General features: G+C 38.5%; 1 pseudogene; it reads left to right on the top strand.

Moving 5' to 3' along the window:
- Positions 1–13216, top strand: part of LOC142520285 (uncharacterized) — a 71712-nt pseudogene that overhangs the window by 42529 nt on the left and 15967 nt on the right.

The raw sequence follows: 13216 nt of genomic DNA, 5'->3' as shown, positions 1-13216 counted from the left end.
TGGTCTAGGCCTCTCCCCCGCACCAACTGCAGCCTGATTCCTCACAAACTGTGCGAAGAACTGAGTCATTCCTTCCAGGATCTGCGCTTGCATATCTGGCGGTGGAGGTGTAGGATTGGCTCTCTCCTTATTTCGGTTCTCTCGATCCTCTTCCCTTGCTTCTCGATCAACCACACGTCTAGGAGGCATTCTGTTCCATCAATTACCCAACACGTAAACCCACTATGCATGAACATGATATCAATGACATAGGATTCACGAAACCTAAACTCAAAACATGGATATGCTGAATTCATGATTCAATGCTTACTACATACATAATGCAAAAATTAAAACTTACAGACTTGAGGTGTGACTTCGTGAGCTTCTTGCGGCTGGCAGTAGGCATAACCCTATACAGGAACACCGCTCTGATACCAACTGTAACGTACCGTACTTTTTACTAATTAAATTTTGCGGAAAAATTAAAAATTTTCTTGAAAACAAAAATAAAATCAATACGGTCATCACTACATCATCCATTCACCAATATAAAAATCTTGTTTAAGGAAAAGCTTTCTCAGAACATCTTGCATCAAAACATAAAATCAGAGTGTCAATATTTTCATGCTTAAAATCTTAAATATAGCGTGGGCGGTCCTCGGGTCTAGCTTTCTGCTCAGTCAAAGCCGGCTCCTTGGTCCCCACCCCTCGTCTCAACATGATCATCCTCACCTGCATCGATCAAGTCTAGTGAGTCTAAAGACTCAACACGTATAAACTGAGAATAGCAAGTATTACATAATAAAATTGCATGCAACTTTAAAATAGAACGTACATACTTGAAGATTGGATTTGACATGAACTTGAACTTGCATACGTACATAGACGTGCTATAACTTGAAAGCTTTCATAAACATACTTACCTACTTGATCATACTTAACCATACATGACTTCATTTTTGCGTAGAAGATGTTTCAAAGCAAGTGACCCATACATAATAAACGCCTGATCAGACAAACCACAGTATTGGGCTGACAGGAACGTATCCACTGCCACATACATGAGATCCCCGTTCATAATTTAACGGGCCGGTTGGTCCCCGTTCATAATTTAACGCTTTCCAACCAGGATCTAACCCGTTCATAATTTAACGGGGTGGAGAGGTCCTCGGCCACGTTCACCGACTTCCAAACCCATTCATAATTTGGTCACAAGACAATTAGCATACCTCAAAAACTTAAAATATTTTCTTGCACGTCAACATACTTACTTGGCGTTGAGGGATTCGTTGGACTTCGACCGGGGTCGATGCTGCAACATACTAACGTGAATTCATAAGCTTAACAGGTGTAACTTAAACGTAACAGTCAAGCTTACCCACGAGTTCATACATTTCCTTAGGAAGTTCTAAAATTCTCGTGACTCGACATTGTTAAACATTGCACTAAACCAAGACATCAAACCTCAAAGCATACCATAATATTCCCCAAAACTCAAGTACACGGACCCCGTGCCCAGGTCCGGCTCCGGGTCCGTGTGGGTGTGGTGGAATGACTCGTGAAGAAAAGGGGAGGCACGGACCCCGTGCTTAGGTCCGGGTGGGGGTCCGTGTAGGTGCGTAAAAGTGAAACTCGGGAAGAAGTGAGGACACGGACCCCGTGCTAGGGTCCGTCTAGGGGTCCGTGTAGGCTCGCAAGGATGACACCGTGAAAGAAACAAAGGCACGGACCCCGTGTCATGGTCCGTGTATGGGTCCGTGTATCTACTGTGAACGCGAACTTACGAAAATTTTTGTACATGTTTTGCTTAACTTTTTAGACTCGATTGCACGGACTATGAATCGACACCCCGAGACCTATCCTAGCATGCTATAACATCAAACCAATTTCGTACGACATCCAAAGCAACGATGTTCACCCTATGGCACATACAATTCAAAAAACGTGGTAATCGACACCAACTCGATTCCTACGACTACTAAGTTGCTTGAGTACCTATCGACACTAAACAACATACAAAATACTAACCCAACATCATAATAATCATACCTAGACGCAACAACGATCGTCCATCGATCTCCAACGAAGCCTGCAACAAATAAACTTCAAGAACGCATCAATATCATAATTTTCTGAAAACGTAGTTTGAGCAGTCCCACGAAAAACGCCATAACTCACTCAATTTTTGTCCAAAAATTTTGAATCTTATATCATATCGAAGGTATCAAAAAGTTCTACGTTTTTCTTATTGAAAGTTTTGCCAAAATCTGTACCGAGAAATCCTAGTAATTCAAAATACAGAGGAATTCGAAATTTCAGATCAAAAATTCTTTTCAAGGCACATCCAATAAAATTCCTGCTCAAACTACTACATCTTATACACATGATTTCGTAAATAACACATCAAAATAAGTACTATGACAAGATTGACGCAGGAAAAACAGATTATACGTGCCTTATGATAACAAACGTTACCGAAACGGCGTCACCGAAGCAGAGATAGAAGCGAGGTTGACCAGGACGATCGCGCAACGATTTTCTTGCCACAAAATACACGAAACCTGCTGGAAATCTAGTGGAGGGGGGCGGGGGGGGGGGGTGGGGGGGGTGGCTGCTCTAGGAACAAGAGCCCTAGGTAATAAAAATGTGAATTGTGATATTGTGTGTGTTTAGCCGTTAAGTAGTGTGTGAAATATTGTATGTGTGCGCGTGAGTTAGGGGTGATTTCTTTTGTTTTACTTTTAGTTAAACAATATTACATTAACCAAGAATAAATCCTCAAGCCTTGACAAAATTTATAATTTGTAAACTTCATTCTTGCATTTGGTAATCTATAAATTAATAAATTTTAACTCAAAATAACCTCTCTGAGGATCGATCTCGTACTTACGAAATATATTACTTGCAGACAACCTACACTTGGGTGAATTATTATTTAAGTAGTAGCATTGTGACAGCATGTTTAGGGCGATGCAACAAGGTTCACAATGTTTGTAAGTATGTATGATGTGCAAAATAATTATTTTTGAGGTATGAGATTTGTTTGTGGCCAAATTATGTAACGGGTTTGGAAGCCAGAGAACATGTCCCGGAACCTCTTCAACCTCTTCAGAGGAATTATTTTATGTTAGAGAGTGGAAATCCAATCAAAGGGATGTGGTGATCCATGCTGGCCCAGTACTGTGGTTTAGTTTGATCAAACGATTTATGTGTATTGGCTACTTGAAATGAACAGAACTCTATGCTAAATGATTTACTATTACGATTACGATTACGATGATGAGTATGAAAATATAATTTTATGGAAATATTTTTGCAGGAAAGTCGCATTATATATATTTATGCTTATATTATTCTATGTACGAGTTATGTTTAAAATTTCATGGATTTTTATTACGTATTACTTGTTATTCACGGTTTCTGCATGTTGAGTCATTAGATTCACTAGACTTGATTTATACAGATGATGTAATTGAGGAAACTGTTGGTGGTGACAAGTGAGCAGGCTCGGACTAGCGGCAGTGCAAACGTGAGGACCTTGTATTTCATTATCATTTTAATTTTGCACATTTAAAACCATTTTCTCAAATTTTGTGCCTTGGTGTCGGTGACTAGTAATTTGAGACTTTTTATATTATATTATATTTTTTGAAAATTATGGTAGATGATTTTAATTTCGATTTCATGGTTGTGATATTTAAAATGATTGAATTTTAATAGTAATTTTATTTTAGTATAAGTGGTGATCGTTAATTTAATTTATGAGCTATATTTATAATAAATGTTTCAATAAGAAAATTCAAAAATTTCCGCAAACATCAAAGTAGTAGTATTTTAAGACATGGTTTGTCACAGTTGGTATCAAAGCACAAGGTTTCCTGATATAGGCTTTTGCCACTGCTGGTTGCGAGATGCTCAGGAAGTCACGCCTCAAGTCTCTACTTTTTTACATTTTTATATGAATTAAGTGTTACATAAGAGTTTCTTTAAACTGCATGTTTAAGTTTTTTAACCATTTTATCTTGTTATATGAGTAGTTCGGTTATGCATGTTGGTTACGTGTTGGATTAAATTATGGTACAATATGCCTCCTAAACGTGTGATTGACCGCGAGAGCCGTAGGCACGTGATGAGCAGAGTGTTTACCCTCCACGTCCACCATGAGACCTTCAGGCCCAGATGCTTACGGGTGTGACTCAGTCATTTGCGCAGTTTGCGCGGAACAATGCTGATGTGGATAGGAGGACGAGGCTTGAGGCAGTATATGCGAGATTTCATAAGATAGACCCTAAGTATTTTGGGGGTAAGACTGATCTTATGGTGGCTGAGGAAGGATTAAGTCCATAGAGGTGATATTTACTTTTATGGAGCTGTAAGATGCTGACATAGTTAGGTACGCCACTTATTTGCTGAAGGATGATGCTCGACTCTGGTTGGAAGGAGTATCTGTAACGATAAATCTACAGACTCTGGCTTGGAAAGGCTTGAAGGAGGTATTCTACTCCAAGTACTTCACTGATGAGGTACACTCCAGACTGATTATGGAGTTTATAATGTTGAGACAGGGAGACCGCAGTGTGACGGAGTTTGTGAAAAAAATCGAGCAGGGGTGTCACTTCATGCCCCTGATAGCTGATGACGCCAGGGTGAAACTGTGGCACTTCATGGATGGATTACGGCTGATCTTGCGCCATGATGTTCATATAGCTGGTCCTCCTACTTATCCCGTTGTAGTGACTACATATTTGGCGGCGGAACAGGATCAAAAGGAAATCGAGATTTACAGGCAGGGTAAGAGACCATTACAGGCACCTCAGTGATAGTTTCAGCAGCCACCTGAGAGGCCGTTTCAAGGGCTTAACAAGGGCAAAGTATAGCAACCACCACAGAAGAAGGCTGCTCATAAGACTACTGAATATCCGGTGCTCAAAAAGTGCATCCGCAAGTAAGAAGGAGAGTGTCTATGGGGTTCACACAAGTGCTTCAAGTGTGGATCTGCTGATCACATGCTTAAGAACAAGCAGCCGACTCAGGGCTGAGTCTTTGCGATGCATGCCGAGGAGGCAGACAAAGACACTACATTCTTTACAAATAATATGATTTATTGAGGACCACATTATTCAATAAAATTCTTATTCATGGTTTAAAATTTTTGGGTATACTAGTAGGCTAATTTTCGAAATTTGCATGAGAACTTTAGGATAGTGGATTCAGTATGTGCATAAGATTATGTTTATCCCATTTTGTGAATTGTTGGGTGGTGTATGTTAATATTGTCCCAGGGAGAATATATATAACGGAAGTAGCCACGAATCCTCTGTTAGATTCCGGGGTTAATTATTCTTTCATATCAGACGTCTTTGTGAGTTATTTGTGAGTCAAGCTCACTAGGCTGTATGTGAGTTATTATGTGACTGTTCCACTAGGGAGGAACTGTCTACCTCTAGTGTGGTCAGAGACTTGAGTCTCGGGGCCACACATTCTAGGAATGGATTTGTTGTTAAAGAGTGGAGTGTAACGTCCCAAAAACCAACATACGTAAACCACATGCCTGCAAATAAATTAAATTGCATAATTATTTTATTTAATTGATTTTAAATGCTTGAAAGATACATATTAAATGATTAAAAGTATGATTGCATGATTAAATGATTATATGACATGATTTCATGAAATTGAAGGATTTTACCATAATATTCGATAATAGGTTAGGGAAAGGAGACCGGGGACGACCAAGACAAGAAATAAATATTTTTCGTTATATATTTTCAAGGCTTCTTAATATGATTAAAGATTTTACCCGAGAAGCCAATTTTGGGCAAACGAGGAGTTTTTAAAAGATCAAAAATATTATTTTTGGAAACTAATTTGTATAATATTTTATTTTACAATTAAATAAGTGTTAATGAGCTCAATTTAACTAATTTTGAGTAGGCCCAATTGCTTTTATGCTTGAAGGCCCAAAATCAAAACCCATTATCATGCAAATTAAATCTATAAAAAAATACGAACCTAGGTATTTTGTTCATTATTCAGCAGCCGAAACACACACCTACACATATACAAAATTCAAAATACAGGAGAGGAAGAAAAGCTAGGGTTCTTCGTCGTCTGATCGTCCATCTTCGCATCCTCGCCAAATATTGAATATTCAAGATTTTTAAAAGCAAAGGCACATTTTATAAACCCTTGACACATCATTCAAACCATAATATGCATGTTATAATTCTTTTGCATGAAAAATATTTACGTTCGATGGTTTAACGGCATGACGAATATTTTCAAAGTTTTGACGATTTTATGCTTAGTTTTGAAATGTTGTGATTTCTAAGGGTTAGGCTGTCAACATAGGATGATTTATGGATAAAACATATGATGATTTAAGGTGGAAACAAGGCTGAAATTTAGAGGGCTAGGGACAGGAAGGCGCCTAGGGTTTTCCTAAGGCACCTTGTTGGTAAGGGCTTGGCTAGTGTGCGTGGTGGCTCGCGGCTCAGTCAGGGCTTGGGTAGGGACTTGTGCTGGACGTGGTTCAGGGTTAAGAAGAGTCTTAGCCTTGGGCTTGTGGATAGCAGCTGGAGAAGAGTCCACAAGGGGTAGGACTCTTCCCTAAGCACGCAGATGGAGGGCTGGAGCTAGGGCGGCTCGCAGCAGGGTTGGGGCTAGCCAAGTGGGTCCAGTAGAGTCCTAGGTGAGTCCTAAGAAGGTTAAGGACTAGCTGGCTTGAATGAAGAGGGGCCGCGAACCCTACAATGCGCATGCACATATGCGTGGGGGCTAGTTCGCGCGGCTTCTGGATTGGTTCAGTGGATTGGGCTGGGTTCGGTTTGGTCTGGGCATGGTCGAGGGTAGGTCATGGGGTCGTGGGGTTGAGTGTTAAGTGATTACAGCGGGTAGGAGTCCTAGGCATGAAGAATCTACTCGCGCGGCTCTCGTGACTTATGTGCAGGGTTCGTGCATGTGCTAGGAGCTATTTCCTTGGGTCAGGACTAGTTAGTAGGGTCTCTAGGTGGGTTGGTCAGGGTTTGTCTCAAGGTGGCTCGAGCGTGGTTCGATAAAATTGGGAGATGGCTCAGTGGGTTATTGCAAGGGTCGAAAAGCGAGTTTAATAGAAAATGGTTTAAACCGTGGGCCCTCGGGGGTGGCTCATGGCTCACAAAGGTAGTTTAGGTATTAAAAAGCCTATGTTTAAATTTTGGGATCAAAATATTAAAGTTTGAATTAATTTGGGAATTAAACTTCTCACGAGTTAGTAATTAAGGAATTAAATCTAAAGTCTCGAATTTAAGTTAAATAAAATATTTAAAATTATATTTAAACTTAAATAATTATTTGGTATAACCCATGTAATTAAAAGTAAGAAAAAGTCAAAATCGAGAAATATTATGTCGAGAGGCAAAACGATCATTTTGTACCTAGGTAATACGAAAAAGGTTCGCAGCGTGTCGAAGGATCATAACACATGTTAAATGATTTATTATGTTGATTTTGATGAAATTATGATATTTTATGATTTATGGTAAAGTTGGGGCAATTTTTACCGTTAAAAATTCTATTTTTGAATGTCATGATATTTTATGCTTTAAAAAGTAAAAGAAAAATACTTTGAAGGATGTGAATTGACAAAGCAAAGAATAGAGCATATGTGTGGGCGTTTTAAGAAGGAACGGTGAACTTTCAATTTTATGGGAATGTCGTGAGGGAGAAGGTCTCAGAGGGAGCCCATTTATGGGAAAAGGCCTCAGAAGGAGCCTGACGATCGGATTTCTATGGCGATGCCTAGTACCCGTCCCCATGGACCATGTGGAGCTGATGTCTAATCAATCGACCAGAGGATGCTAATCACTTTCAAGGATCAAACTTCACCAAAATGTAGAGGTTTGAAAGCTTTGTGATTATATGATTTTACGATTTACGATTCATTTATGCTTATAAGCTATTTTAAATAAAAGTATGATTTTTAATGTATGTGCTTGCATATATATTACTTGCTACTCGTGTTTATAACATGTTGAGTCATTAGATTCACTGGGTTTGAATGTTGCAGGATTTCATGATATGAGAGAGGCACTGACACTTGAGTGGAACGAGTGCGGTAGTACACTCCCGAGGGACATTTATCTTCCGCATTAGCTTTATACATAAAAGATTTAAAAGATTATTGTTAATGAATTTATTAGAGATTTTTATGCTTTATTTTGGTGTTAGTTGATCTTTTTATAGGTCGACGTAGGCTTTTTGGTTAGTTGACGTTTTAGATATTTTTATGCACTTGAGATTTCAAATGTTAAATTATTATGATTTATGAAAATGTTAAGTTATTTTTAATTAGTAATTTTTGAGTTTATGGTTTATATAAAAAAAAATTTAGTAGAGGTCGTTTCAGAGTGTCAATCGATTTCCAACGAAAGTTAGTGAGGGTAAGACTACTAGGTGAGGAGGAGTTTGTATTCGAGCCAACTAGACGCAACAACACCTCGCAGTTGAAGGTGCATGAAAATAATTATCCGACTCATGATCTGGAGTTAGATGTCGTGGTTTTTTCCTTGAAGATATGGAGACACTACTTGTACGGTTAGAAGCACCAAATGCTATCACCTAAGAAAAGCCAATGAAGTAGCTGATTCCTTGAGTAGGAAAGCAGGAGTTATAGCGAAACTGTCGATTCAGAGACCTCTACAGCTAGAGATGCTGAGATTTGATCTCGAGGTCTATCATAGGGGCAGAGTTCCTAGATTATTCAAATTGACAGTACAGTCCACTTTGATAGACCGTATTCGCAACGGACAATCATCCGACAAGCAATTACAAAAATGGTGATCTAGAGATGAGTCTAAGGGCCGCAAGCTTTATACAATGAGTGATGGGATTGTAAGATATAGAAGAAGGATTCGAGTGCCTAAAGATGATTCGATTCGAGGAGATATAATGTCAGAAGCTCATACATCTCCATATTCATTCATCCAGAAAACACCAAGATGTATAAAGACTTTCATATGCTTTATTTATGGCCAAGAATTAAACAAAACATCCGACGCTTTGTATCTAATGTATAACTTGCCAGCAGATGAAAGCAGAGCATCAGAGATCAGCAGGGATGCTCAAACCTCTCCTTATCCCTGAGTGGAAATGGGAAAACATTACCATTGACTTTGTAGTTGGGTTGACGAGGTCAGTAAGAGGATCTAACGTTCTTTGGGTAATCATTGATCATTTTACAAAGTCGACGCACTTCTTGCTGGTCAAGACGACCTTTTGTATAACGCATTATGCAGAGCTGTACCATCGTATCTGATAGAGACCCGAGGTTTACATCATCTTTTTGGAATATTTTGCATTCAACAATGGGGACAAAATTTCTATTCAACACAACATTCCATCCTCGGACAGATGGTCAGACTGAGAGGGTGATTCTGATTTTAGAAGACCTACTGCTTGCAAGTGTGACCGATTTCCATGGTATTTTGGTATCGAAGTTACCGCTTTTGGAGTTCACCTATAACAACAGTTTCCAGTCATCTATATGTATTTCTCCCTACAAGGCATTGTATGGAAGGAAATACAGATCGCCTATTCACTGGGATGAAGTCGGTGAGAGATCAGAGATTTCTCTAGAGATTGTGTAGCTGACTGTAGACATAGCAATCAAAATACGAGACAGGATGAAGACCGCTCAGAGTCGTCAAAAGAGCTACACTGATAAGAGAAGAAGGGACCTTGAATTTGTTGTAGGAGACCACGTCTTCGTAAAAATAACACCTATGAAGGGTGTTATGATATTTGGGAAGAAAGGCAAGTCGTGTCCGAGATGCATAGGACCACTCGAGATTCTCGAGAAAGTGGGAACACTAGCCTATCGAGTAGTACTGGCACCGAACCTGGCAGGAGTACACAATGTGTTCCACGTTTCTATGATAAGGAAATATGTTGCGAATCCTTCACATGTACTAAGCTTTGAACCATTACAGTTATCATCGAACATGTCATAGGAAGAAAAGACTATTCGGATTTTAGACCGACAGGAGAGGAAACTACTGAAACAAAGTAACTAATTTTGTTAAGGTCAAGTGGCTAAACCATTCGATGAGGAAGCTACTTGGGAGACCGAAGCTGACATGATGAGTCTTTACCCAGAGCTGTTCAGTAAGCCTTAATTTTGAGAACGAAATTTATTTGAATGGGGAGGAATTGTAGAGCCAAAAAAATTAAAACTTGAACGCATAAACCCCATGTATGATCGAATTAATTTATTTTTTAGTTAATAATTTAAGCAATCCATGCTATTTGCTAAATTATTTTAAAAAGTTATATATATTTATTTATTTATGCAATTTAAGATGTTTTCATGAGTTTTTATTTTTCAGAAGAATATTCGATACGAACCAAGAAAGGAGACCAGAGACGGTTAAAATGTTAAAAATTTAAGTTATATTTTTATTATAAGTCAAGAAAGTAGTATGTTAAAGGATTTATAAATTTTATAATTTTTAGGGCTAAATTTAATTTATTGAGTTAAAAAACGCTAAGTATTTTTAATTAGCTAAATTCGGAATCAATGTATTCAAATACATCCACTTGAAATAAAATATTTTAATAATTATTTTTATGACTTAACTTATTAAACTAGATAGGATTTAATTTAAATTGTAAGGGCTTATTAGTAAATTTATTTAGTGTTTTAATTAAACTAAAACACCTAATATACATTCTAAGCAATATATAAAAGAATCCTACCTTATCTCTACAACACAACTCACGTAAAACCATAAGACAACACACACACACACTGAGAGCACACATAGTTGGCCGAAGGTTCCACTAGGATATGAGAACTTTTGGTTGAATTTTCTTCCACCAACAGCCTAGCCGATCATCACACTACCATACTTGATTTATTTAGCCACTTTTCGAGCCATTAAACGCATCAATCCATCTCCATTCGGCCTCCATTTTCCCACATTTTTGTTTGTCGACTATTCGTGCATTTTAACGCAAATGTATGTCTAAACCCTTATTTAATGCATTGATCTTGTTATAATATGTATTTTGATGTAAGTTATACATGAAAATTTGTTTTTTTATGGAAGATGTTATGCAAACCGATTTGAAACCGTTTCTGGAAATTATAGTGCAAGACTCATATTTTCTTGAGAAATCTTGATTGGAGGATTCGATTGGATCCCCGGGGCTGCTACAGCTGTGTATGGCCATGATGTAGGGTGTGTTTAGATTCTGGTAAGTGGTCCGATTAGGGTTAGTAGCTATTGGTTTAGCGTGGGAAGTGGACTACGCGATTTATTGCATGCGAGTGCTGTTCTTGAGTTCGGTCGCTCGGTTCAGTGTGGGTCCTTGACCTGGGTTCATGGATATGGTTTGGAACGTGGATTAGGGTCCTAGGGTAGCCTAGTTAGGGTGTTTCACGGTGTGGCTGACCAGGAAGAGCACTTGGACAGAAACAAGCGGCTGTGCGCAGGTTGAGTCATGCGAGGGGGCTGGTCACAGCTTTGGGGTTTGTGAGGCATGGGAGCGGGTCTCGGATGGAAAAGGATGGACTAGGGGCATAAGCAGGCTCTATGGTTTGAGTCTAGGGATTGTTTCAAGGCCGATTCACAATGGTTTAGGCGTGGAGTCGAGAGAAGCGTATATGTGTCATATCACGTCTACATGGGTTGTGTTCATGCACGGGTGTGGTCCATGGTTTAAGGGATTTCGTCATGGTTCGAGGGTGGTCTAGCATCTTGAAAAGTAGGTTAGGATGTTGGCTAAGTAGAATTTGGATCTCGAGTCGTTCGGTAAGTCGTTGGATATTTTATTTATTCTGAGAATAGTATCTGTCTGAGTGCATCTTTAGGGCTATGGTTGACTAGTTAAATTATGAGGTTGTGGAAGCATATCCAGGGCGATCCAACAAGGTTCACGATGTTCATAAGTGTAAGGCCTGAGATTTTATCATTTTAATCCGAGATTATTTAATTGATGAATTTTGGAATGTTGAGTCATATTCCAGGGTTTTACAATTCCATAGGATTGAAATTGAATTAAAAAGAGTTATTGAGGGCTGAATTGCAAATAGTGAAGAATTCAGGGGCTAAAGTGCAATTAAGGGATTTGAGGACACTTGTCTTGCCATGCATGGAACCATGTATATAAATGATTTTCTTTAGATTTCCAGCAAGAGAGAAGACCGAGAGTTCATAGCTAAAATCCCTCAAGCTTCATTTTGGTTTCAAAATTTGAGTGTGCAGTATCAGGTTATCAGAATTTTGATCTGAACATATTTCTGTACTCCTCGCGTTACAGGCTTCAACTGGACGTAAGTTTTATTGAGTTCTGCTATCATTTGAAATTATGATATTGGAGAAATTAGTATTTAATCATTATTATGTGTTCTGGGAATACTAGACATTGCAAAATCGAAGTCGGATCGAAGAACAGATTGATTATGAAATTGTTATGAATTTCTGATTATATCGATTGAAATTGAACAGATTTAAATTATGGATTTATTACAAGCTATATCGGATATGGGTTATGATTTGTAATTGATATATGTGGATATTGTATTGACGGGAATATCGGGGTTGTGCCGTTATACCGTTGATTTTGAATTAGATTCACATTGATCATATTCAGTATTGAATTGGGAATTGACTGTTGATATTATTATTCTTGATATGTCATTTCAGATCGATATTGACAGCCGTGAATTCAGAACTTCCACTTTGTCAGTTCGAGACTACAAAAGAAAGGTATAAGTCAATGTGGTACCGGGAGAACGACTCGAGTATGATATACTTGAGTTTCCCTAAATCACATACTTATTGTTATTATGTGCATTGATTTGAATTGATATGCTTGTTCTATTGATTTATAGAAAGCATGTATTAGACGAGGGATCTTGTGACATAAGTGCCAGATAGTGATGGAATCGTCACTGGCACATTGCACATTGTCACAGGACAGTGATTTGGCGATAGTGCTAAAGTCTGTGACGGATAGGTCAAGACACTGGATGTTTGGTTATATTGATGTTGAATAGAATTGGAGTTTATTCTATTACTGATATTCGATATGGAATGCCAACGTCTGGAAACCGGGATCCCTAGACTAGGATTGAGTCTAGTCTGAGACGTGGAGTCACGAGTCTGAATTGGCAGTTTTATATTGATTATGTTTTCAAATTTTGATACATATTACTGATATCTACTTCATGCTTTATATTGATTATATGATT

This window comes from Primulina tabacum, chromosome 12 (assembly GCF_025594145.1).
Source record: "Primulina tabacum isolate GXHZ01 chromosome 12, ASM2559414v2, whole genome shotgun sequence".
Classification (NCBI taxonomy): Eukaryota; Viridiplantae; Streptophyta; class Magnoliopsida; order Lamiales; family Gesneriaceae; genus Primulina; species Primulina tabacum.
Note: the sequence above shows the minus strand (reverse complement) of the source record. Positions and strands in the feature narration are given on the sequence as shown.